Source organism: Amphibalanus amphitrite, unplaced genomic scaffold (genome assembly GCF_019059575.1).
Source record: "Amphibalanus amphitrite isolate SeventyFive unplaced genomic scaffold, NRLGWU_Aamphi_draft 000103F_arrow, whole genome shotgun sequence".
NCBI lineage: Eukaryota > Metazoa > Arthropoda > Thecostraca > Balanomorpha > Balanidae > Amphibalanus > Amphibalanus amphitrite.
Genome location: NW_024881598.1, coordinates 495,540 through 523,428, shown reverse-complemented (window position 1 = coordinate 523,428; position 27,889 = coordinate 495,540). Strand labels below are relative to the sequence as shown.

Here is a 27,889-nt window from a genome sequence, read left to right as displayed (position 1 = left end):
CCAACAATGGCTGGCATGAGACCCTCTTCGGCAGTGGCGGGTGGGCCCTGCCAAATGAGCGTGGCTCTACGACACGAAAGTAAGACCTCATGGGTTGGTGCTGTGCACCTCAGAAGCCCGGTGGTGACGCCGTATGCCGGCTTGGTTTCTTAAGGATTAGCGTGGGAGTTGGGACCTCCGGAGCCTGCATAGAGTTTGCATGAACTAGTATGCAATCTCAGAGGCCTGTGTGTAATGTGTACACAGTGGCGGTCGCGGTGGGGGGGGGGGGGGCATCAGGGCCATGCCCCCCAAAGGCCAATAAAGGGGGCCATCATATCATTTGCCCTCCCCCCTCAAACAACCGATGGGCCACCATAGGTGTATGGGGCCCTGGCCCTTATTCGATCGTCACGAGGCTAAAAAACCCATTCCCAGCTATTAATATAGCTCCCACACCGGTCTTTGAGCGTCCTACACTGACCTCTGAGGGAACTTCAGTGGCGGTCAAGCGCCCACGTTGGCCGCTAAGAGCCCACATGGACCTCTGAAGCCCCACATCTGGCTTGTGAGGGCCCCTAACCGGCCTCAGGGGCCCAAATCGGCGTCTGAGCGTCTCACACCGGTCTCTGGTGGCCTTATTTCTGTCTCTGGTGTCCCAAGACGAACCTTAAGGTGCCAATGAGGGCCCCGCACTGGTTGCTAAAGACCCGATGCCGGCCTCTAAGGGCCTGCATTGGCCTCTGAGGAGGGCCCATCTTGGCCTTTGAGGGCCCTCTGCTGGCCTCTGGGGTCTAACGACGGCTCATGTCGGTCTTTTAGAGCCCCACGCTGACCTCTGAGGGTCCCATGTTGGCCTGTGATGAGTAAGGATCACATTAGCTTCTGAGAGTCCAACACGGTCTCTGATGGTCTCAAACTACTGGCCTTTGCAGTTTGCAGGCCCTGTACTGGTCTCTGAGGGCCCTAAACTGGCCTCTAAGTGAAAACATACATGGGTGGGCTTCTGAAGATCAGAGAGCTTACGCAGACTCCTGCGACCTGCACAGCCTTACGTTGGTCCTGATCGAGATCACTTTACGTCCTGATGGTCCCGCGTAGATTCCCTCATATTTCGACGTCGGGATCCCATGAGCCGTTGTGGTTCCAGGGGCTGGCAGAGACTGACGAAGTCCTCAGGGCTCCCGGCTCAGGGCCAGTCTTTTTAGCAGTAAGACTAGGCAGGTTGAGTGAGCCCCAATAGAGCCGTTGCGAAGCCCGCAGGAGTTGCGCGCGGCCCTCAGATGCCAATTTTGAAAACCAGGAACCTTTGGTCTCCAGAGGTCGGTCAGTCGGTGTACCTACTCTCTCCCGCCGCCACACAACTATATGGGTAAATGTCATAGTCTGAAAATGCTCTCTGGGTTTCACATGCTTGTTCAAAGCAAGAGGTAGGTATCTGTACTTTTCCGAATTGGTTTATAGTGGTATGGTCATGAATCCGCGTGCCCAACCTTCCAGTATACTATGCTACACCGATCCGTCGCCATGGTGCAGTGGCCCGACCGGTGGAAACACCGTGGGACGGGAAATGGAACTGGTGATTTTGCCTTAAATTTAGCTTAAAGATTCCACGCAAGAATGAGATGGATGAAGCATAAGCAGTGCCAACTGCGCGGCGCCTCGTGGACGTAAAACATTAGCCAATCACACACCCCCTCCGGTGACGGATAAATGTTATGTCCTGCGAGTGTGAGTTTGACCCCCCCTTTTGCTAGCGGCTGCGACCGCCAGTGACAGAGTCCTTTGAAAGTTGCGGGATATAATGAGGTCACTGGTAGCTACAATTTGTATGTCTCGGACTTTCGATATCGAATTTCTTGACCTCCTCGTTCAGGCCGAGCTACACTATGCGTGATCGTCCAGGAAATTACGTGCGTGATCTGTGAGTTTGAGGGTTTTGCAGAAAATCGGTACGCAGATGAAGTTCAGCTGATAGGAAATACACAGGGTCGGCTACACTGGGGTCACGCAGATTCAGTCAAGGAAATCCCGGACGTTCAGTACAGGAAATGCCGGATAGTCAGGCAGTGGCGCAGCCAGGGGGGTGAAAAGGGTGAGATCTCACCCCCATCTCTTATCCAAGGGGCCCATCGTCGATTCGAACTGTAACGTTATGCAGCCGCTGCCTGACAAATTTATTCATATAAAAATCATTTTGTCGGGTTTTGGAAGGCCCGTCATACGACTGAAAAACAGTTTTCCGGCCTGATAGGCCCCTTTTAGGATTTATAGTCACATTATAAGTTTAAGAGGGTATAGCCAAGGCCCGAAAGAACCAATCCAAGGTCTAGGATGGCCCGTCCCAGAGCATGAGAGGGCCCATCTCAGGCCTGAGGGGGGCCATTCAAAGCTGAGGGGGTCCATTTCAAGCTTGAGAGGGCCCTGAGAGGGCCCATTTCACGGGCCTGAGAGGGGCCCATTTCAGGCCTAAGAGGGGCCATTTCAGACCTGATAGGGCCCAGTTGCGACATTAGAGGGACCGTTTCCGGGCTAAGAGGGCCCATTTCAGGTCTGAGTAGGCCCATCTTAGGCCTGAGAGGGCCCATTTCAAGCTTAAGAGGGCCCATTTCAGACCCTAAGAATGCCTGTTTGTGGCCTGGGGTCCCTTTTCAAGCCTGAGAGGGGCCATTCAGGCCTAAGAGGGGCCATTTCAGACCTGAGAGGGCCCAGTTGCGATATGAGAGGGACCGTTTCCGGGCTAAGAGGGCCCATTTCAGGTCTGAGAAGGCCCATCTTAGACCTGAGACTTGAGAGGGCCCATTTCAAGCTTAAGAGGGCCCATTTCAGACCCTAGAATGCCTGTTTGTGGCCTGGGGGCCCTTTTCAAGCCTGAGAGGGGCCATTCAGGCCTAAGAGGGGCCATTTCAGACCTGAGAGGACCCAGTTGCGGTATGAGGACCCATTTTCGACATGATAGAGGCCATTTCTGGGCTGAGAGGGCCCATTTCAGGTCTGAGAACGCCCATTTTAGATTTGAGAGGGCCAATTTCAGGCCTAATGGGCCCATTACAGGCTTGAGACGGCCCATTTCAGGCCCGAGAAGGCCCATTACAGGCTTGAGAGGGCCCATTTTAGGCCTGAGAGGGCCTATTTCAGTCCTGGGAGGACCCATTTCAGGCCTGAGAGGGCCCATTTCAAGCCTGATAGGGCCCATTTTAGGCCCTAGAGGACCTGATTGAGGCCTAAGAGGGTCCATTTCAGGCCTGACAGGGGCCATTGCAGGTCTCAGAGGGTCCAGTTCAGGCCTGAGAAGGCTCATCCCAGGCATGAGAGGAGTGAGGAGTGAGGACCGTCCTATGTGTGGGAGGGTCCGTGCCTGGTCTGGGTCTGAAAGGGCCTATCACAATCCTGATTGTGCTGATATCATGCCTGATATGGTCAGGTCAGATCTGATCTGACCTGATAAAAGGAGGCCATTTTAGTTGAGATAAAATGAGACAAGTTTTTTAACTGACAGCGTGACCATCCAGGAAATTACGTGCGTGATCTGCAGATTCGTGACTGCGAGACTCCCTTGACATCGGTTTCTGCGATTTTCCAGAATTTCCGTGAATTATTGTACGCTGACGTAATAATAACAACTAATAAATGGTTTCGCAACAAACGCTTAAGGTTGCTATCTTCTATACTATTTTATCGATCAATACATAGTTTATTTTGTTAATAGAACATCAATAACACATGAAAATTAAAGAAACAATTGTTAATTACGTCACTTGGATTCATACGGTGCATAGGCGGCGGAACGGGGAGGGCACCGGGGCACCGTGCCCCCTTTGATTTTGGCATTTTAGCATTAGCCCTATGGGCGTTGCATGGAAAGAATGGGACCAAAAGTCGGCAGTGCCCCCCCCCCCCCCCCCAACTTAATTGACTGTGTTCCGCCGTTACTGATAGGTACGGTGCGCCACCAATAGCACCAACAACTGTCTCATATCACGCAATCTCGCAGATTCTGCAAAAAGTTCGTAGCTCTGAACCTTATATCGGTACGGAACATCCTGACCGTCCTGACTATCCGACATTTCCTGTACCGAACGTCCGGGATTTCCTTGACTGAATCCGCGTGACCCCAGTGTAGCCGGCCCTGTGTATTTCCTATCAGCTGAACTTGACCTGCGTACCGATTTTCTGCAAAACCCGCAAACCCGCAGATCACGCACGTTATTTCCTGGACGATCACGCTTAGTGTAGCTCGGCCTGTAAAGCTCAGAGCTACGAACTTTTTGCAGAATCTGCGAGATTGCGTAATATGAGACAGTTGTTGGCGCACTTGGTGGCGCACCGTATGAATCCAAGTGACGTATTTAATAACTTTTTCTTAAATTTTCATGTGTTATTGATGTGTTATGGACAAAATATTCTATTTATCGATTAAATAGTATAGAATATAGCAAATTTAGGCGTTTGTTGCGAAAAGATTTCTACATATTGGTTGTTATTATTACGCCAGCGTACAATAATTTACGGAAGTTCTGGAAAAATCGCAGAAACCGATGTCACGGGAGTCTCGCAATCACGGATCTGCAGATCACGCACGTAATTTCCTAGACGGTCACACATAGTGTAGCTCGGCCTTTATAAGGCAATGGGAGAAATTCAACTGCCTGATTTTTACTAATACCTACGCGTCGGAATGGCCTAATAATATACCATGAATGACTTCATATACGATCTACCTTGACAACCTTGAGGCCTTTTTTGCTCTTAGGCAACTGTAAAGTCATGTGACGTCATCACAGGTCACCAAGGGTATTTGCTTACACATAACCCCTTACAGGAACGAGATACAGCCACTCGGATGTTCTCATTGTGTTCAGCTCGTCAAGGCGCATCGAATGATAGGGGAGAGTGGGGTAAGATGCCCATGGTGGAAAGACCCCCTCTACCGGCAAAACAAAAAATCAAACCTGGAAATTAATGTTCTTAGCGTAAAGCGGAAACCTTCCTTGTTTACTGCACACATATTTGCCAAGCTCAGTTGGGCAACGGTGGGCTGGTGGTTGGTTGCTTTATATGAGCTGCTTTCAAAAATATTTTAGTGTCAAAACATTGTGAATATCAAAGAAATTGTAAAAAAATTTAAGTCCCTTGCTATTGTCGTGATACATTTATACGCGTGTACTTTGCCTCAACTAGTTTGTTTCAGGGCGTAGTTTTAGTGCTAACAAAATGTGCTGATTACATGTTAATTCGGTACCTTGGGGAAAGATGCACCCTGACAGGGAAAGACGCCCCCCTAAATCCGTGGGCTGCCCTTCAAGGAACTCGTCGAATTTAGTACATACTTGTGAAGAAAGACAAAAGTCGATTTGGGACTATTGAGAGTCCAATACGGTCAGGTGCTCGCCATGTCGGTCTTTTGGCCCATATGCCTACTTTTTGGGCGGTATCTGACTCTGAGAGCCCTCACGACGGCCTCTGTGGGCCCCATTATTGGCTCCGAGGCCCCTCACGAAACTCTTTGAGAGCTCCCGCGCTGGCATGTGAGGTCCCCACGATGGCCTTGAGGGCCTTCAAGTCTCATGAAGACCTATAAGGGCCCCACAGCGGTCTCCGAACGTCACCACGGAGGCTTGTTTGGCCGCGCTGGACTATGATGGCCCCCACGATGACCTCTGAAGCCCCTTGCGACGACTTTTTTTGCCCTTATGATGGCGTTTGATTGTCTACCGCAGACTCGAATGTAACTGATTTGTTCAGGCAATTCACGTGCCCATTTTTGTCACTTATAGTGCGGAGGGGCATCTTACCCAACCCCAGGGGGCGTCTTTCCCACCCTCTGGGGTAAGATGCCCCCTTTCACTTCTTCAGGAAAATTATAAATAGCAAAAAAGTTACCATATTTCAAGCACAAAAGCGTGTTATTTTGTGGAGAAAAATGATATCGGGTTCCGTTGAAACTCCAAGTTTTTGCTTTCCGATTGTCATTTTCGAATAATGTATGACATTGCAAACCCCTGGGCATCTTTCCCCACTCTCCCCTATACATGATAACCTCTAGGTCACGTGACCTGAGGTCGACATTTGACCTTGAACTTTCGAGGTCAACATGTATGTTTCGATGCAGATCGACGAGAGGATCACGATGGTGCTATTAGTTTGTTCTCAGCTTGCCTACTTCGAAAGTTATTCGAGAAAAATACTATCCATATCTAGCACCGCTATTTTCACTTTTTTACCCCTGTAACGTCATCTTTGACCTGACCTGAAAATGGTCCTGGTAAAATATTAGACCCTGTCCGTGTGTACCTCGTGCCATTTAACTCTTGTCGCTATCATGCTTCGTTCTCGAGATCTCAGGGGAGGGGGGGGGGGGCGGATATCCGCCTTTCCGCCCGTCGGTTCTAAGTTGGCGCGGACCCCCGTCGGTGCGCCGGTAACGGGTTAAATGCATTTTCTATGCAACGAAACTTATAACCAGGTGACAACCAAAGTGGGGTGTTTTACCATACACTTAATGTAAGACCGTAATGTAATGTAACTTTAATGTAAGTTTGAAGGGATCCTGCAAAAGCTCACTCATGCCAGAATGCAGCATCTGAGTGCTTTACACATTATTTTGTTTAATAGTCCAAAGATAAGGCTCCAACAAAATGCTTAGCAGCGGAAAGTGAAATAACTAGTTTAGCGGTGACACACCGTTTTTCTTTCGTTCATAAGCGGAGCGTCTGATACGGTGTCGCATACCGTATCATAATCACTTCCTCTATCGGTAGGCAATTCCCAAGGAATCGGTGCGATTGTAACCCCAGCCGTCGTAAGTGAGTTGCTGCCAATAAACAGCTTAGCAACCGGTCGCAAGTCAGCTAATATCTACTAACGCGGTGTATACAGCTTTTCCATTATCACTATCATTGCCAGCTGACTCGCTGAGCCCCTGAGCTGAGCTCCAGTCCTCAGGAATGTTGACCGATGGATCGGTGGCACTCCCCAGCAGCCGACACGGCGGAACGGCACTCCCCTGCAGCCGACACGGCGAAACGGCACTCCCCTACAGCCGACACGGCGGAACGGCACTCCCCTGCAGCCGACACGGCGGTGATCTCACACTCACACAGTCCCTGGACGGCGCGGCGCAGAGGCCGGCGCACAGTGATAGGTGACGGAACGTCAGACCAATAGTGACCGGTACTGGGAGGCGGCGGTTTGAACGTCTCCTTACTAGTGGTGTCAATCGGAACTTGAATCTTCGGAATTCCGATTTTGTCCGATGTCCAATTCGGAATTCGGCTGGACAATGGCAGCAGGCTTTGGACAACTTTGGACAATCGCTGGCTACACCTCAACATTTTTAAAAAGTAATCGTGGTTAACATTGATTGGCTATTAAAAAGCTCAGCTTTCCATTTGATTAACACTTTTGAGCTGGTAACGGTACATGAAAAGCAAATTAAATAACAGTGTTGAGTGTTAACTATTGCGTAGGTGTCGGACATCTTTGGAGAAATGGCTGGCTTGGACATTTTTGGACGGAAAGTCGACGTAAGCATTGGACATTGGACGGACTTTGGACATAGGTTTTCTGAAATTGACACCACTACTCCTTACACAAATACACAGGTGCGTCCCACCAATTTACACCGGTCCGCAACCAGCCAGATCCCGGCGGCAGTGTACGTACAGTTGACTAAATAATAATGTTCCACTTCTTATACCTACCATTTGTCTCGAACAGCAGGCTGTGTCGTGATCCCGCAATGAACAGATGCTATGATGAGCGTGGAGTCACAGCATTGAACTGCCTCACTCGGCCTGTGTGATGCAACACAGCCTACCACGCCAGGCAACTGATTGCCTGTGAAAAGTGGAACATCACTCTGTACTTCTGTACTCAAATGTATGTACATAATTACGAGCGAGCGAGCGCAACGAGCGAAGCGAGTCTTTTCAATATAACGGAAAAATCTCAGTATGAGCGGCCCGGCCCGGCCCGACCCGGCCTGTAACGCTTTTGAGAGGCTTATATCTCAGCAACCGCTGGGCCGATTGGCCTGCGGTCTTTTTTGCTGGGTAGCCCCATCCCTTCTACCTCGTAATTGACTACTTTTGATACATCTCAGTGACCGTCGTGGCACGTGCCACGTGAAAAGTCAAGGGTGTTCAAGCTGTTTTGCAAAAGTAGTGATTTTGAGAGACCCATATCTCAGCAGCCGCTTGGGCGATTGTCTTGCGGTAATTTTAAAAGGGTATCTGCATCCCTTCTCCCAAAGGTCGGATGCTCTTGATCTATGTGAGTGACCCCCACTGCACGTGCAAAATGCAAAAAGAAGAGGTGCCAAATTTGTTCCCATTTCAATAACTCGGTAATCACTGGGGCGATTTCGCTGAAACTTGGCATACAGGTAGGCACCCACCAAGCAATGCATTCCCATGTGTTGCGGTTAGGGTGCTACTGCACGTGCGCACGTGCAGGGGGCGCTCCCAGATCTCGAGAACGGCCGGGCCGATTGCGCTCAAATTTGGTACACGGTTGGGGACCAGTTAGTAGGGTGCCGTGCAAAAGTCAGTTTGGACCCCGTTTGCACGTGCGCACGTGCAGAATGCCGCTTCCAGATCTCAGGAACGGCTTGGCCGTTTGCGTTCAAATTTGGCACACCGCTAGCGACCGGTTAGAAGGGTGCTTTGCACAAGCCCGTTGGAAGTACCCTCTCGCCCTTCCGCACGTGCAGGGCTCACTATCTCGCTCTCTCGTTCTTTGCTCAAAAGGCGTTTTACTGGTATACAACGCAACGTTCTCGTACTACAGACCGGAGAGGACCACGCGGCATCCAGTGTAGGTATGTAGTGGCCCTGGCGTCAGCCGGCTGGCGCCCTGGCTCGGGCAGCGGTGCGGTCCGGCGCCCTGGCTCGGGCAGCGGTGCGGTCCGGCGCCCTGGCTCGGGCAGCGGTGAGGTCCGGGTCCGGCGCCCTGGCTCGGGCAGCGGTGCGGTCCGGCGCCCTGGCTCGGGCAGCGGTGAGGTCCGGGTCCGGCGCCCTGGCTCGGGCAGCGGTGCGATCCGGCGCCTGATCCGCCGGCTGATGGCCGGCCGGTGTCACCGGTTATCTGCGCGCCGCTGCCGCGTTATCTGCGCGCCGTTGCCGCACCCTGCCGATAGCGGCCGGAGCGCTATCGACGGCCGCGTGGCCGCCGGCGAGGGAAGGTCAGCGCCAGTGGCGGCCACACAGCCGTGCCGACGCCCCGCTCCGTGTCACGGTGCTCGGGGATCGCGGTACGCCGCGCCGCATGGCTGCGAGTGGCGCGACCGAGCAAGGCTCACGACGACGCCCGGCAGCACCCCTCAGTGACCGCGAGTGTCGTCCGCCGGCGCCGAGTCCCCGCGGCGGCCCGCCAGCAGCCACAGACAGCCGTCACGCCGGGTCCTCCCTCTACAGACTTCTGAGCAGCAGTGCTGCCGGCGGCCATCGGCCGCAGTGGTCGCCGGACTCTGGAGAGCGCCACCGGAAGGGGCGCCGCGCTCCGCCGCCGCCGGCCGGCGTGCCGTCACTGCTCCCCTCCTCTCCGAGAGCGTCCCCGGTCGGCGCGCGCCAGCCCCGGCCGCGGCACAGCTTCCTACACGAGCCGCGTGTTGCCGTGCACAGGACACCCCCGGGTCGTGTCCTCCAGCCGACGTTAGGAACTGAGACCCTCGACGAGGCCGTGGGACCGGCGACTGAGAGCGCCGGCGCCGGACCAGCCGGCACTGAGACAGACTCCGGCACCGGAGGCGCTCAGAGCGCAGCCGACGCGGCTTCGCAGCATGCCGGCGGGCCGGCACCGTCAGCGACGGGCTCATCGGCCAGCCCGCCGTCCCGGGGACCATCCGTTCAGTCCAGTCCCGCACGATCCCCGTCTGCCTCCGTCAGGGTGGCGCGCTTCTCCCTCGGCGGCGAGGCGTCTCCGTCGGCGTCTCCGTCGGCGTCCCGGCGGTGGTCGGGTCGCCAGCCGTACGTGCTCCTCATCCCGCGACACCTGGTCGCGTCTGTGGAGACCCGCGTGCTGCGCGACCCGCGAGTGGCCCGACTGAGGCGGGAGGGCGGCCAGCAGCGCCACGCGCCCGGCGGCAGCACCCGCGTCCACGAGGCGCTCGGGCCGGCCTGCGGTCTGGCGGCGCGCGGCAGTCTCGCCTGGGACGGGCCGCCGCCGGTGCGCACCCAGTCGCTGAGTGACTGGGGCGCGCCGGACAGCGCCGCCTGGCCGGCGCCCGAGCGGGACCGCTGGGGCAGCGTGTCCATCCCGCTGCCGGAGCGCAGCACGGCGCACCGCTCCAGCGTGGTCATCACGCTCGGCGGCCGGCCGACATCTGAGCCCCACACCGGCCACGGCCGGCGACGCCGCGCGCACCGACAGCCCACCCTGTCAGACTCAGAGAGCACCAGCAGCAGCCGACAGTCCGTGCGCAGCGCCGCGTCTCTGAGTACAGCTAGTCGTCCCGGGTCCCGTCACAGCGAAATGGACCAGGTGCGTACGGAGGCGACTGGTCAGAAACGTGTGCAATGTGGCGTCCGCGGTCAGCAGCCATCGTCCAGCGACGTCCAAGAGCAGCGAACGGAAGAGAGCGACGTCGCACGCCATCAGCCAGAGTCGGCTGGCGTCACACCCCAGCCAGAGTCGGCTGACGTCACACCCCAGCCAGAGTCGGCTGACGTCGCACCCCAGCCAGAGTCGGCTGACGTCACACCCCAGCCAGAGTCGGCTGACGTCAGCCACCATCAGCTGAGGGGATTGGACGCTGGTGGCCCGGCGCCCGCCCCGAGTGGGGTGGTCACGCGGCAGCCGGGAAGAGGTGCCGCCAGTGCCGGCGGCCGGGCGGCACCGGCGGCGGCCGACCGGTGCTGCTGGCCGCCGGCGCAGTCGGCCTGCGCGTGCCTGGCCACCGGCTGCTGCCTGCTGTGCGCGGCGCCCTGCGTGCTGTGCCGCCTGAACCGCTCGCTGCTGCACCGCGCCCGCCGCGCCATCACTCGCTGGAAGGTCAAACCGGCGGCCTGACCGGCACGGCGAGCCCGCACAGCGGACCGACACCGACACGGAGCACAGACGGGGGCAGAGCAGAGACAAGGGCAGGCAGAGACCACGCCGTGCTATGGGTTCGTGAAAGCGCCAGCGACGCTTGTCTGTGGTTTTGCGGTGCACATGTCTGAACTTCAGAACAAATGCTAGTCTCTTGTCCTTGCTTGCTCTTGTAATGCTTGCTTGTCCATTTTCGATAGCTGTAAACCAAAGACTATGCACTGCTCCATTCAACTCATCTTCATTTGCATTTACATGCTCTCTTTGACCATTGTATTGCAGTCGTTATGCAGGGTATATTGAATTAGGTCGTTATGTGCATCCCAACTCTTAATATCGCAGTTCGTGCATCAATATCGAAAAGTGGGCCATTGCGGCCCAGGCAAACTACTGAGGACGATGTATGCTGTGTTCATCATAGTCGGACTACTGCGTCCAACCGTGCATTAAAAACACACGTTTCTCACGAGACACTTAACAAATTCTTGAAAGGTAGGTGAGTGGTGACCAATGTCAGCGATACTCACCAGTGAATAAAAATGGCACGTTACAATTAAAGTAGTGTGCCAGCTTTCTGGGACCATATGGAGTTAATGACCCGGATAAGGAGAACCGGATTTTTAGAACTTATTCATACCTTCAAAACTCATGGAAACGTCTTAAATTCTTCAAATTTTGAGTAACCCAGTGCGAAATTCGCCCCGACGGGTTGTCGGTCGTACCCCAACTAGAGATGTCAATCGGATACCAACTTTTTGGTATACCGATACCAAACCGATACCAACTTGGTATTTGGTATTTCAATCGTAATGTGTTTGGTATTTTGTTGGTATCATAAACCCTCACTAATGTATAAGAGGCTAAGAAATCGGTAAAAAGTTGGTATTTCCCTCATTTCCCCAAGTTGGTTTGGTTTCGGTATTTTCCCGTGGTTTTGGTTGGTATTTGATTTGGTATCGGTATTCCGATTTTCCGTTATTGACATCACTAACCCCAACCACACTTCACACCACTATGAACAATAAATGCACACACTTAAATCGCTATTACCGATAGGCTCATCCAATCAAGTTTCGATAAACCCGTTCATCATCATCTCCTGCGGTTTCGAACACGCCTGTTAGGTGGCTTCTGATGCTCGTCGAGGTCGGAATTTCCAAATACGCGTGGTGCGTCGGGCCGCGCGCTCTGACTTCGGCCAAGAAAAATGCGTCAGCTGATCATTGTCATTTCTGCCACTTGCGTGTGGTGAAATGGGGTCATAACTTAAGAGACGGCTGTTTCATATCAATTCTTTTACATAAAATCATATTTCAAACCATAAATTAATGTTCGACAGCCAAATTAAAGAAACAATACCAATACAGGCTTACAGTTTAAGTTCGACATTGTGTTGTCTACGATTAGACAGCTGATAACTCATTCCCTTACGTCGTAACTCTATAATGACCTTTGCTTATTGTCACATGTGCGCCGCATTCGCGATTGTTGCCGACGCCTGTTTGCAGGTCAGCCCACTACAGTTGTTATACATATCAAAGAACCGATATTCGATAAACTTTTAGGCGAAAAAGGCACTATTCCAGGCCCATTTTTGATTTTTTGGCGATATTAGGTAAAAACAGAAGCTTCTTATCCTAGGAAAATTACAGGGTGGAAAGAAAAATATGTTCTGATTTTAACAGCCCGTCACATCAAATCGAGTAGTAATATCTCAAAATGAATTGGTGCATTTGAATCACCTTTTCTGGAAGTTTTATACCTGGTGTCATTCACACTCTTTCTCGCTCCTAGGCGTCCCCCACAGCACGTGTTCTGAGTAACCTCTTTTTCGCAGAATTTAGAGATATGTGTACCGCGCAACCTCCGAGATGAATTCAGCGCACAAATCGGGTGGATTCTACGTGCGACCTTCCAAATCGTCTTCATCACGTTCGGGAGACTCTCTGGGCTCATGGCTGGCACCTGTGATTTCATTAAACCCCACAGATAAAAACCAGGGGCGTCGGGCCTGAGAAGAGGGCTGGCCATGAAATTTCGGCTTTTTTGACTGGTCACGTGCCCTCTAAAGTGTTCCTCCGGCCAGGAGAGGCCCGCTCTTTACGTGCTAGGTGGAGCCCCGTCTTTTTTGGAAACAATTACTCAGTTAAATCCTTCAGGGCTGCCACTATTTAACGCTAGAGCCTCTCCAGCACCCGAGCGTAGCGTTTCTTATTGACGGTGGCCGTGGTGCCTTTGGATGTTTCGAGGGAAACGGTCCGAATGAGCGGTAAAATCAACCCAGAACTGTCAAGTTTGGGCTTCATTCCCTCTGGGCACAACGTTATAGAGCCCTCTGCACAGTCTCACATTGACGTAATGATGTGTTATGTCCACCGCCTGTCTCATCGGACCGTTTTCCCTCGAAACATCGAAAGGCACCACGGTCACCGTCAACAAGGAACGCTACGCTCGGGTGCTGAGAAGGCTCGGGCGTTAGATAGTGACAGCTCTGGAGGGTGTAACTGAGTACACTGTTTCCAAAAAAGACGGGGCTCCATCTAGCACATAAAGAGCGAGCCTCTCCTGGCCGGAGGAACACTTTAGAGGGCACGTGACCAGTCAAAAAAGCCGAAATTTCATGGCCAGCCCTCTTCTCAGGCCCGACGCCCCTGGTTTTTATCTGTGGGGTTTAATGAAATCACAGGTGCCAGCCATGAGCCCAGAGAGTCTCCCGAACGTGATGAAGACGATTTGGAAGGTCGCACGTAGAATCCACCCGATTTGTGCGCTGAATTCATCTCGCGAGGTTGCGCGGTACACATATCTCTAAATTCTGCGAAAAAGGGGTTACTCAGAACACGTGCTATGGGGGACGCCCAGGAGCGAGAAAGAGTGTGAATGACACCAGGTATAAAACTTCCAGAAAAGGTGATTCAAATGCACTAATTCATTTTGAGCTATTACTACTCGCTTTGATGTCACGGGCTGTTAAAATCAAAACATATTTTTCTTTCCACCCTGTAAATGGGAAATCATTGGAAGGTGGCACACTACCTTTAAAGGGACCCTCCCACCTTCAAAAAAGTTATTGAATTGGCATGCAAGTCATGTCGCTCGGTTCAGAAAGAGCAAAAACGAATATTTACAAAATTTCACCGAAAATATTCACCGGTTTTCAAGATATTAGACGTTTACTTTGTTTACTTTTTGGGATCTCTGCTGTTCCTAGCGACCAAGGCGACTTTATTCGGAAGCAATAGTTTGGCAGCTGAAAGTGCGGCACTTGTTGCGCGCACAGGAGCATATACTGCATTGTTACCCTTCCAGGCTGCTGAATTGTGGGCCTCCTTGTCGCTTGAATTGCGACTTCCATCACTCACCGTGTCACGCTGAATTGCCGTGGCTCCTGGCTCACCGCCTGCTACCAAACGTTTAAGCAAAAGATTTAAAATCGTTATATCTGCGGTGACGTCACACGTTCAGAGGGGACATTCAAATGCATTAGCCCCTCTGAATAAAAAAACTGCAACTTATAACTAACATATTTTCGATTTGAGGCATTTTTCGATGTTGTGAGTGCTACACCGGTAAGTGCAAGCCAGGGACGCCATTTTGGCTATCTCAACTCAAAACTAGTAGGGTAGACCGGGGCAAGTCGCCCCGCCGAGGTAAAACGCCTCACCGATGTTTCTCGGAACTGGCAAGGTTCTGGAGAAACATCATCTCTTCTATAAAACGTGCACTATATGATCATTATATGAGCAGACTGGAAAGAAATTGTGATGACTCTTTAGGAAGATATAGCCAAAAATGTGTTTTTGGAGTGATTTTTATGTTTTGTTGTCAGCTTATGCATCATGGCGTTCTTTTATGGTCCACATCAGGTTAACGACTTTTATGTATTTTGAACAACTTTATCTAACGCTTATAATGCCGGCTTGGTTCGTGTTAAATTATGCCTTGCTGGAGTGCAAGGCGTTGTTCTCTGACCGAACTACGTGATGGGGTAAAACGCCCCAGTAGGTCGCGGGGCAAAACGCCCCATGGGGCGTTTTACCTCATGTGTTGTTCGGACTACCCACTTCCTAATGTTCGGTAGCTGGCTAACAGTAAGTTTCTTTGCATTTATATGTACTTTTCTCAGCAACTGGATGGCAAAGGAAGTATTTTGTTAACATTTCCATTGCAATAATTTATTATTTGGCCTTATGAGGCAGGTGAAAAACCTGCTCATACAATAGTGTTTTAGCTGAACACCTGATAGGGTGGAAGGAGCTAACTTCAGTGCCGTGCTTCCCATGGTCTAACAGACCTCTCATATAAGATTTAAGTCAACTAGCATGTTTAATCTTTAATCTAGAGTATGGGGCTTCTTGCCCCAGGCCGTGGGGCGTTTTGCCCTGGGGTTGGGGCAAAATGCCCCATTTGCAGTTGCTTCACAAATCACTTCCTAGCTAGGAGTCGGATCATAAGTGAATGAATTTTAGGGGTGGAATTTAAAGTAAAATGTCCAAAGAACGCATTGAGCACAAATTTAGCCTTCCAGGTGATGTGGGACAAAAGTTGTGTAGCAAAATAAATTATCTGGGGCGTCTTGCCCCAGGCTACCCTACCTATTAACCCGCGCCCGGCTGGGGGTCCTGGATTTCCACGCCCTGCTGGGGGGGGGGGGGTGTTCAAACACTCCCCCCCTTCTAACTCGGCTCCTGGGCCACGTAGCGATACGCCGAAGGCGGCGTTCGAAAGAGGGTCAAAAATAATGACGAAATCACTTCGGTCAATTTTTTGGTCAGGTCAAAGGTCAGGTCACCAGAGGTCATTGAAAGCAAAATTTCGCCGATTTCCAGGTCGAATGTCGACAATTTCCAAGAAGCCAACGCATAACTCAGGAACCAAAAGAGCTACAGCGCCGCAGAAAAGCGCATTCGATAGCCCTATTAACGCCCTTTCTGAGTAATTCCCTCAGATTTGACCTAACGTCAACGGTTTTGCCTGCAGGGGGCAAAAACTGCAAAAATAGCCGATTTTTTCGGAAACAGTTTTCTGCAATAACTTTTGACCCAAGCCTTGTACGAGCTTACTTTTACCGGCATCGTGTTCCTCTCGTCAAGACGCGTCGAATGAACTATAACTTGACCTTTAAAGGTCAACTTGAAAATTTGACCTCAGGTCAAGGTCATGACCTGACCGGGAAGGGTCATGTTGCATATCAGTCGATCCGTATCGTCGAGCTGAACACATCTAAGGCGTTTTCATCGCTCTAGCATGCCTCTATCAAAAGTTATTTGCGAAAAACTGTTAGATACCATTCGTGACCTAAGATGACCTCAGGGCATAAACAGGGGTCACGGACACCATTTTCATGTTCAGTGTGTCTAAACCACTTGTAATTCAGTGTTTGGGAGGCGTATTTACAAATTGCAACCGAGCTCCGCCGTGGGGTAAGGTGGGCAGGGGTTTTCGCACTACGGCTGCGGTTGAACTACCGTCTGTGGTAGAAACTTCAGGATGATGGCGCGTTACATACGAAATCTGGCGCAATGTTTGTTTGCTTCTGAACTTGTACTGTTATTGCTGTGAATTCTTGAAGTGGGAGTGTTTCAATAACAATTTGTGGATTATTTGAGTTTCTTTATATAAACATAGAATAATATTATGAAACATTGTGTGGAAACTGCAAGTACTGATATGATCAATTACTTAGATTGGGAATTGATACACATTTTGTAGAGGTTTGTCTGGCAAATGGTGTAACAAACCTCAAGCCTATCATGATCTGAAGCTGTTGTAACAAATCAAAATTGCTTTGATGTTACATAGTACCTTGTTGGAAAGACTGGAGCATGGTTCAAGATGATTTGTAAAAAATCAAGATTTGTGCGACAGCTTATGACTGAAGAGCGAAAACAGTTCTATATGATGGCTCAATCAAACGTAGAAATGGACGACAAAAGTAGAGTTTCAACATTCCAGCATGTGAGAATAACTTCAGAAATTCATAATTCTTGTGGTATTGCATACTTCTTATGTACAGTTATAGGTTTTGTTAGGGTATTTCAAATTCATTGTGTCAGTTGAGATATAGATGGATTGCGGACAAAATTTAGAATCATTGCATGGTAGATAGGTGCTTGTTCAGTAAAAAGGTATGTGATGAATGCCATGGGAAGGTTTTTTATGATTCAATATATGGTCATTGTTGTACCTACAAAAATACAAGCCTACTAGCACCTAGCATGGGTGTAACTTTGTATACTTTTGAGGTCCCATGTGGGACCCCAAAGCGAACATTTGGGACCCCAATTGTCATTTTGGGACCCCAATAGTGGAGGCCCCCGAGACGCACCAGGTTCTTTACAAACGGAGGTCCGATGTTCATATAGAAGGTTCTCTAGAAGTTTCTCTATAAATAGGAGGCCCCTTGGACAAATAGGAGGCCCCCTGAACAAGTAGGAGGCCCCCTGAACAAGTAGGAGGCCCCCTGAACAAGTAGAAGGCCCTCCGGAAAACAGGAGGCCCCCTGGAGAAATAGGAGGCTCTCTGGACAAGCAGGAGGCCTCCTGGACAAATAGGAGGCCCTAGACAAATAAGAGGCCCCTAGACAAATAGGAGGCCCCATGGACAAATAGGAGGCCCTCTGTACAAATAAGAAGCCCCTTGAACAAATAGGAGGCCCCATGGACAAGTAGGAGGCCCTCTGTACAAATAGGAGGCCCCCTGGAGAAATAGGAGGCCCCCTGGAGAAATAGGAGGCCCACTGGAGAAATAGGAGGCCCTAGACCTAGACAAACAGGAGGCCACTTCAGCAAAAGGAGGCCCCCTGGACAATTAGGAGCCCCTGGACAAATAGGAGGCCCCTTTCACAAAAGGAGGCCCCCTGGACAAATAGGAGGCCCCTGGATAAATAAGAGGCCCCCTGAACAAGAAGGAGGCCCCCTGGATAAAGAGGAGGCCCCCTAAAATAGGAATAGGAGCCCTCTGGATAAAAAGGAGGCCGCTTGGAAAACAAGAGGCTACTTTAACTAATAGGAGGCCCCCTGGACAAATAGGAGGCCCCCTAAACAAGTAGGAGGCCCGCTGGATATATAGGAGGCCTCTTGGGCAAATAGGAGGCCCCCTAGAAAAATAGCAGGCCCCTTGGACAAATAGGAGGCCCCCTGTACAAATAGGGGCATCTTGAACAAATAGGAGGCCCCATGGACAAGTAGGAGCTAGAAGCCCTCTGTACGAATAGCAGGCCCCTGGACAAATAAAAGGCTCCCTTAATAAAAAGGAGGCCATTCAAAAAGGAAGCCCCTGGACAAGTAGGAGACCCCTGCACAAATATGAGACCCCTGGTCGAATAGAAGACCCCTGGATAAATCGGAGGCCCCTGGACAAATAGGAGGCCCCTGAACACGTAGGAGGCCCCCTGGATAAAGAGGAAGCCCCCTGGAAAATAGAAGCTCCCTGGATAAATAGGGGACCTTCTGGACAAACAGGAGGCCTCCTGGACAAATAGGAGGCCCCCTAGACGAATAGGAGGCCCCTTGGACAAATAGGAGGCGCCATTAACCAATAGGAGGCCCCCTAGACAAATAGGAGGCCCTCTGTAACAGTAAGGACTGCGCTCTGTACTTACAAATAGAAGACCGGCGCTCGACCTGTAGAAGCTTAGCTGTATGTACAAAAAGGAGGCTCTCTGTGCAAGTAGTCGAAGTAGGAGGCTCTCTGTACTGTGCCTACAAATAAGAGGCCCCCTGGGCAACTTAGATGCTACACAAATCGGAGGTCACGTATAAAAAGCGGGACTCTATTGGAATACCTGTTTGAATAAATTATTTTCCTGATATTCAAATTATTTAATCCTCGCCCGCACATAGGGGGGCAGTGATTGCCACCCACATCCCCAGGTAGTTTTTCTGCTCTGACCTTAACATTTTGATTGCTAGAAGCCGGATGTTTTGTATAGCTGCTTCTCTAATTCCTTTCTTAGTGTTCACTGAAAATTTCAAGTTTCTGTGGTTTTTGGTTTCGGAGATGTGACCTTATTCGTCAGGTGATGTCATAACCCAAATGACAAATACCCGATATCTTGCGTTGGCTATGGGTCTTGTGAGCTATTGACACCTTGATTTCGGCCTTTTTTGCCAGTCTTACTTCCCACCTATCATGGAACATGTTGTTCGATGATGTAGAGATGCCAGGGTCAGGGTCAAGGTCAACCTAGGTCATCTAATCATTGGATTCGTCTCTTTCCAAAGAATCTGTTGCTCTTGACCGCGAAGCTTAAAATCTTGTAAGAAAAAAATTGTGGTGATGTCGAATAAAATACCTACACAAGCAGCGGGCCAACCCATCATATACCGATGACGCTGCCGTATTAGTGCCAAGCCAGCTAGAACAGCTCTTTGTCACACTATCCGACTAATTTGCTGGCTGTGGTCATTTCACGTCAAGTTAGGTCAAGGTCAATGATATGTGTTTGTATGTCTGTGTATGTCTGTGTATGTACTGATGTGTGCACAGATTGGTTTGTGTGTCCCTGCCTATTACATGAGATCATGAACTGAGAAGCTTTTACTAAACATGCAGTCAAAGAAACTTCACGAAAAGTAAATTCAGCTTGCCTAAAACGCAACAATTTTAGATGACCTAGGTTGACCTTGACCCTGACCCCGACATCTGTACCTACATCGCAGAACAACATGTTCAATGATAGGTGGGAGGTAAGACTGGCAAAAAAAAAAACGAAATCAGGGTGTCAAAAGCTCACAAGGCCCATAGCCAACGCAAGACATTGGGTATTGGTCATTTAGGGCATGACATGACCTGAAGAACAAGGTCATATCTCCAAACCCAAAAGCCACAGAAACTTGAAATTTCCAATGGACGCTGAGAAAAGATAGAAAAACAGCTATACAAAAAAATCAGGTTTCTAGCTTTTAAAAATGTTCAGTGTAGAGCAAAAAAAAACCAACTTGGGGGTTGGCAACCCTCACCCCAGGTGCGGGCGAGGGTTAACCCTCACACTTTCTGGGGTCGGTTAGATTCCTTGCGCAATGCTGTGCAGTTAAATTCTTTTTTATAATAAAGGCATTTTGTTTTATTGTCGAAAGTGAAAAAGCCAGAAATTTTCGTCGATTTCGGACGCCGCGGGGGAAATTTACATACAATGTCACCCTGCTGGCCTTGAACCACCAGTAGGGTCAGGTGACCTATCATTTCTTTATTAATATTAAAAAATTAAATCATGGCATCCGAGCTGTGACGAAAAATAAGTGGCCTAAATCCGATGAGAAAACTGGATTTGAGGGTACCCTGGGTTTGGCTTCTGAGCCTCTGGTCCCCCAGTGAAAATTTCTTAGAGGAGGCCCTGGCGTGGTTCGTAAATTACCGCTTCCACGATTGGAGGCCCCTAATTGCTTGGAGGCCCCCCCCCCACTAAATGGAGGCCCCCTTGGACGTTTGGGACCCCAATGGTAATGTCAAAGTTTCACCCATGGCACCTAGTTTCTGAATCAAATCGAAAGTATTTGCTATGAATGTAAATATGTACCTGCAAAGTATGTCAATAAATTTGTGTGCTGTTGACCAGAGAGATTTATCACCTGGGCATTTATGTTGCTTCTTACATTAGGTGTTAAGCATAGTAATTACGGATGAACTTTGTGCCTACATCTTCAAAGTTCAATGCACAATGTATGTAGCATGTCTACAACCCTCACTGATCCTGCTATAGCTATAGGCATTTGGCACCAGCAAGACCAAGGGCATGAACTTCACAGTTGCACAACCTTTTGTCATGTACCACCAGTCACTTTTTTACTTAAGGTGCACATAGCAGTGCACACAACAATGCGCAGAGGGCCTACACAAAAACAACATGATTAGTGTGCACTATGCACAGCATTGTATCCTGATTATTTGAATATTTTGATCACTCAACAGTCAACAGTCAGGAGACAATTATTGAATATCACATGTATTATACATCACTTGTCAAACAAGAGCATGATGATGCAGATTTTGACAAGCAATCATGGTTTCCAATAAGTTGGACAGTCACCTGGCTGGGCGTCATTTTTCCAGGAAGGTACCTCTGCAGGTGTTGTGGTAGGCTAGGTTGAATTGGGTTAAGTTAGGCGATGTAAAGTGGTTAGGACCAGGTCAGACCGTAAGGCCTGGTCAGGTTGATTTTAATCTTTCATTCTAATTTGACATATATACCTGTTACCTATGTTTTTGCTCCAGCCTGAATTTCATTAGGTAAAGAGTTAATTTTGCTTTGTTTTTTTTTTTATCTGTCTTGTTTTGTGTTTTTGTCCCTTATGTTTCACCCCATTGGCAAGGGTGGAGCTTTTCCAGGGAAGGTGGTGGAGCAAAAGCCGTCAAACCTGCGATGCCCAGTTGTTAAGTTAGATAATGTGCAACACTGAATCAATTCTTTTAATTACAGAACTAACATTATGAATTACACAGACATTTCAAAGCTCCTCAGTGCGAACAAGATTGGTTTGCTAAGCAATGAAGTTCTACAAATCAGCAAAAGTCGCAGGGGCAGAGCGCTAATTTTTTCTCTGACAGCTTCGTAACAAGTTACGAAGGCACCAAAACTACTTCAGTACAGGGTGTAACGAAATTATCCGGACATTCATTTTTTCGCCATATCTGTTTGCACAGTTTCCTAATCCTTTCTGATGTTAGAAGTGGGAATATTGGATGAATACGTGCCTCTGCTATCGTTTTTCAACTCAGCAGTGACCTGACCTTGTCATGTGACTCTTGCTCTGAGTAGGAGTCGATTCACAGACGGGTTCACATGGTAGTTTTCTTCTAAGACAGTTGCGAGAAAGGGATACAATCTCTCCTTTCGTGGTGAAATTGCATGGCGGCATCCACGGCGTCATGAGCCAGAAGCTGGTCTGCCAGCAGCTGGACATCAGCAGCAGCCAATTGCACATCTGCCTGAGGCGTAATAAGCTGGGACTTCGGTGGCAGACTCAGCCCGGTCGCGACCACAAAAGCCGCTCTTTGTCAAGTGGTGAGGAGAGTCATCAAGATAGCGGCAAGGAAACGGCACCAATCAATCCGCAAATTGACTCGAATTCTTACCAAGTCAGATAATAAGAGGTCTTATATCATGGTTCACCGCTACCCGCCCTTTAACTTGGTTCTGGTGCCCTTGCCCTTCAAACTGGAAAAGGCAACGAAACTGACACTGACGGGAAAACAACCAGTTCACCACCTTTCGCCTCACTTCAGATCGCGTCCACGGTTGAAGAAAGATAACGCTGAGGTGGTCTGGTTGGATGGGTAGCCGTTTGAGCTGTATTATCCTTTGAACCGTCAAATCGGCCATGTATGGGCGGCCAGCCGCTCGAACTTGCTGGCCTTCGCCGCCGTCAAACATCCGGGTAATATCCAGATCTGAAGCATGTTCAGCTGCTTAGCAATGCTCCAAAAGACATAGTGTCACGTCACAGAATACCGCCATCAACGTCAAGTATTACCGGAGCAACATACTGGCCAATGAATGATTGGAGGCGCTCAACCAGACGGCATAGGAGGGCACGGTTTCTGAACGCCTGATTCAAGCCACGCTGTCTTCATGCGGGCGGCGCGCTAATTAAAAGTCCCTAAAAGAACGGGAAGTGATGCCGATAGAACCTTCAATCATTCTGGGCTAACGCTTATGACTTGGAATAAGTCGCGATCCCAATTCAATCGAAAACCTGTGGGCTCTTGTTCAGCAGGAGGTGTATGTAGAGCCACCCGCCATCATAAGCACCGCTCAACCGCAGGCACAGGTTTAGACGGCGTTGGTCCGCATCAAAGCCAGTGTGCTGGATAATCCAGTGGCTGAAATGCTCCACAGCATTCGCCACTGTGTTTTTATGAAAGGGGGCTACATGCTCAGTTAAAAGAAAAAGTACCAGATTGTTTTGCTTTTTAATTACAGCGGGAAGAAAGGTGTCCGGATAATTTCACCCCCTGTAATGTTCAAATGGTTGCTAAATTCGAAATCAGCTCCAAAAACTAGCTTAGAAACATGTAAAACTCGAAAAAGTGAACCGAGGTCATCAAAGGTCATTGAGCTGACCTGACCTTCAGGTGACCTTGACACCCTAATGCATGGGACCAGCATCATATCACATGTTTCAACGCTTGAAACCACGTGAAGGCTGCAACCGCGCTGCTAATGCGAGCCGACATACGCCGAATCGCGATTCGGGCCAAACATGGTCTCGAGAAATAGGCCACAGGTCAAAGGTCATTTGGGTCAGGGTCATGAAATTTTGAGGGTAGGTTTAAAATTGATAAAATCGGGGGATTTGAAAGTTTCATCGCGATCGGACGGTTTTTACGCGAGTTACTCACGAAAAACCGATGGGGTCCGTTCAACCCCTCCCCCTATACGGGCGAGCGAAAAGCGCACCCAAAAAGGCAGAAATATGCACATGCGATATCCTATACTGCGAAAAAAGTGCATCATTTTTTAACGTCACCGACAAATTGTAATTACCCTAAGCTCAGGCAGCTGTATGGTAGAAAATCCCCCAAGTGAAATACACTACGGCGGAAATAAAATACCCTACGGCGGAGCTCGGTTGCAATTTGTAAATACGCGTTTGGGAGTGTTTATAATGTCCTCCGTCAAAAAGAGGCGCATTTCAATTTTCTCCCATTGACTTATAATGGGGAGGTCGCAAAATTGACCTGACCTTAGGTCATCGATATCAAAATTCTGAGATATACATTTTGTACATGCTATTGCTCTTAGCAATCGCTGAAAGTTTCAAAGCGATCGGTCACTCGGTGTAGCTTTGACAGACATTGAAACTTTTTATGAGGTGAGGTCACTTCAAGTGACCTGGTGACCTGACCTTGAATGACCTTGGTCTGAAATTTTCACAACATGTGTAGAATTGATGTATGATAAGGTGTACCAAAAACGGCGGCGCTCCGCGCCGCCGTTTTTGAGATATTCGCGAAAAACCACAAAGGGGGGTGTTCAACCCCCCCCCCCCCAGCAGGGCGCGGGTTAAGGTGGGATGGTCACTTAACTCGAACAACACGGTAGATTAGATATATTGTAGGTATCTATATCTTCACTAAATTACAAAAGGAGTACCTATAATGAATATTTTACATATCTTTCTTCGCAAATCCTGTTACTCTACTTTGCCCTAAAACATAAGGTTGGACGAAGTTTTCTACCAAAAATGTACTAGAAAAGCGCACGAGTCCAAGCTATTTTCGTTGTTTCTTTACAAATAAAATATTGTTTCTTTTGGAGCGTTCTAGTCTTCGTTGTTCTGTCGGCTCCCTCGTGTTTTAAACGCACTTTTACTCAAACACTCTTCTTACGACATATTTAATGATTCCAATGCGACTTTACTCCGCCTTTTTCATCATGATTTTTAGGCTAGACTGGCTTTATTTTTAGTGTTTCTATTTTTCAATGTTCACATTTTAGGGCTTACCCGGATTTTCTTTTATTTTAGACAGTATAGGCTATTGCCATGTATTATTTACATAGTCACATGTGTGAGTGGGGGTGAATGAGGACCACCTTAAATGGGCGTTGCCTGTGTGTGGCTTATCTTTAATACAATACAATACAAAATATGTCACTAACAAGTTTTTATAATTGATTAATATTTCGAAGTTACACAAACAGCTGCTTTAAATTCAATAAGCAAACACTTATTTTTTAAACAAAAGCCTAGCTTATATATGTAGTCTAACTCTAGTTGAATAATCAAATAGCTACTAAATTTTCCAAATGTGATACATATTGCGCTTTTCAGACAAATCTATATCTATATCTATACTACCTACTATTTGAACAGAATCCATCTGTCTGACTAGATAAGTGAAACTTTTTAAATATAAAGGTACTGTATTATAGAAAGCCTTCGCAAACGCGTTTCGAATATATCATCTTCAGTGCTAGCTTCCCATAATACAAAAAGAAAATGGTACAAAAGTTCACAACACATCGCAAATACACACTCTGCAATTTTTTTCCCACAATATCACGGGTAGAATGTTTTTATATACTTCTGGAATGCAAGACCGCAAATCGCCCCTCCTAAGGTGTAAAAGCCCCCCTTATGGTTCGTACATGACACACTTTGAATTAATGCCGACTCAAGAATTTTTCTGTGCGATCTCTTCAGACCTGATTTCACCGCACTGGCTTTATCCCACTTAGGTAGGTGACCCTCTGTTTCGGCATGTAACGTAATTGAGTTAGACAAATTATGATTTATCAAATCACGCTTGTGTTCAGTTACTCTGGTTTTAAGCCCTCTGTAAGTTTCACCGATATATACTTTTGGGCAGCCCCCACAAGGAATTTGGTAGACTACGCTGTTCGCCCTTCGCTGTCCTTCAGTTCCTCCCTTAATCATGTCACCTATTTTTGTTCCAGATTTTTCTATCAGCCTAACACCTGCCTGTATATATCGGTGAAACTTACAGAGGGCTTAAAACCAGAGTAACTGAACACAAGCGTGATTTGATAAATCATAATTTGTCTAACTCAATTACGTTACATGCCGAAACAGAGGGTCACCTACCTAAGTGGGATAAAGCCAGTGCGGTGAAATCAGGTCTGAAGAGATCGCACAGAAAAATTCTTGAGTCGGCATTAATTCAAAGTGTGTCATGTACGAACCATAAGGGGGGCTTTTACACCTTAGGAGGGGCGATTTGCGGTCTTGCATTCCAGAAGTATATAAAAACATTCTACCCGTGATATTGTGGGAAAAAAATTGCAGAGTGTGTATTTGCGATGTGTTGTGAACTTTTGTACCATTTTCTTTTTGTATTATGGGAAGCTAGCACTGAAGATGATATATTCGAAACGCGTTTGCGAAGGCTTTCTATAATACAGTACCTTTACATTTAAAAAGTTTCACTTATCTAGTCATACATGTCATAATGAACATTCAACATCCATCTGTCTGTTTGTTTGTCTGTCCGCCACGCCGTGCAGTGGGTTCAATTCCACTCGCCTACAGGGCAGACGGTATATCGTAGGGGGTTGAAATTTGCACACCTTATAGGTGACAGAGCGCGTCAGCGCCTTTTCTAGGTTTCGGCTCGCTGGGGTGCACGTTTGGCACGTGGCGGGCGCCGGAAGAACGCCAATGAAATTTTGATCGGTTCGTAGATCTTCATTGAGAGCCGGGGTCGACAAACTTTGTGGACTAAATGCATGCCGATCGGCGGCGGGTGCCTCGCATTGGCGGATGGGCAAGTTTTTAATTTGAATAAAAATGGGGCGAGAGAATGTGTTGATTTTCTTTCAATGGGAAGAGTTTGTGATACAAGTATAAAAATGCACCGCGTTTGCCGCAATGCGTCACATTGGTCACAAGGCGCCATTTTTGCCGCAAATCGCACAGTTTTGTGAAATATGGTGGGCAAAGGGTACAATTCGGTAGACGGATGCATGCTTAAACAACAGGGACAGATGAACCGCGTTTGCCGCAATGCGCCACATATGCCACAAAGCGCCATTTCCGACAAATACGATTAAGCGTAATGGAATGACACAAATAGGGGCAGGGCTGGGAACACTTTAAGTCTGATATTTTAGTATGGATTGGATCCAATCATTCTGCGACCTGACATGACCCAGTGGTAGGTAATGGCAGGCGCGGATACAAGGGGGGGCCATGGGGGCCATGGCCCCCCTTGGCCGATTTTTTTCAAAAATAAAATAAAAAGTTAAAAAGCTGAAAAGGGGGCCTCCTGAAAATAAAGTGGCTATTCATGTTGAGATGTTGCCTGAACAGCTAGATAAGCTCAATAGACGCAGTTTTTTTTTGGGGGGGGGGCCCAACAAGTGGGAAGATGGGGCCTCCAACAGGTGGGATTATGGGGGCCTCCTGGTTTCTAATGGCCCCTCCCTTGGAGATTTTCTGGATCCGCCCCTGGGTAATGGTAGTGGTAGGGGTAGGAGTAGGGGTAGGGGTAGGGGTAGTGGTAGGAGTAGTGGTAGGGTAGGTGTAGTGGTAGTGGTAGGGGTAGTAGTAGGGGTAGGGGTAGCAGTAGGGGTAGTAGTAGTGGTAGCGGTAGGGGTAGTGGTAGGGGTAGTAGTAGGGGTAGTGGTAGGGGTAGGAGCATGGGTAGTACACCTTTTTGCAATTGAATTCAACCATTGGCCATAACTGTTTGAAGAGCCATTTCGACAATCGGCATTGAGCACAACTATTCCGGCGTCGTGTGTTTCATTTCAGCCATTCGACAAAACAGATTGAACACTGAAATGAGCGATCTGCAAAACAGTTTGACACTTCGCCATGACTTCGGCAATGAGCAAAACTCCTCGGCATTTGGTGATATCACTTCAGCAATGTTCAAAACAGAATAAGTGGATATCCCAGCTGTTTTTTTTAATGGATTTAGCACACCTCGACCATTCACCACTTGAGCGTGAACATTATGGGCATTTCTAAGCAATAAGCCAGCCGTTTCTTAGCTTCTCTCTAAATGGAACAGTACGGTAATTGTCAGTCAAGCCATGCAGTACGTTTATCTTACCGGTGAGCATTGCCAATCAATGCCACCGACATTTTTTAATTACCTTTGACGTCATTTAGTCAAGTGCCAACAACAAGTGACAACAATGTGCTCCCTTCGGGTTTTTGTTTCTTCTTGCAATGCTACACAAGTACAGCTGAATTCAATATGTATGCATGCACTGAAGTCATTTCCGTCAATGCACCATACCATTCCAACCTAGCACGCCTACGTTGGTCGGTGGGCACTTAATCACAAAAGTTATCATTATGTTAATAGCCTATTCAAAGACGAGCTCTTTATTGGCACATCGAATAAACAAACTGTCATGGCGGAAGCTGACGAACGCCGTGCACATCTGCCATGACGGTCGCCTTGG

At 48.8% G+C, this 27,889-nt stretch overlaps 1 protein-coding gene across 3 annotated transcripts in view; it reads right to left on the bottom strand.

The window, feature by feature from the left end:
* The window catches only part of LOC122380656, a 69,493-nt gene that overhangs the window by 12,959 nt on the left and 28,645 nt on the right, over positions 1-27,889 (bottom strand). The gene's annotated exons all lie outside the window — the stretch shown is intronic.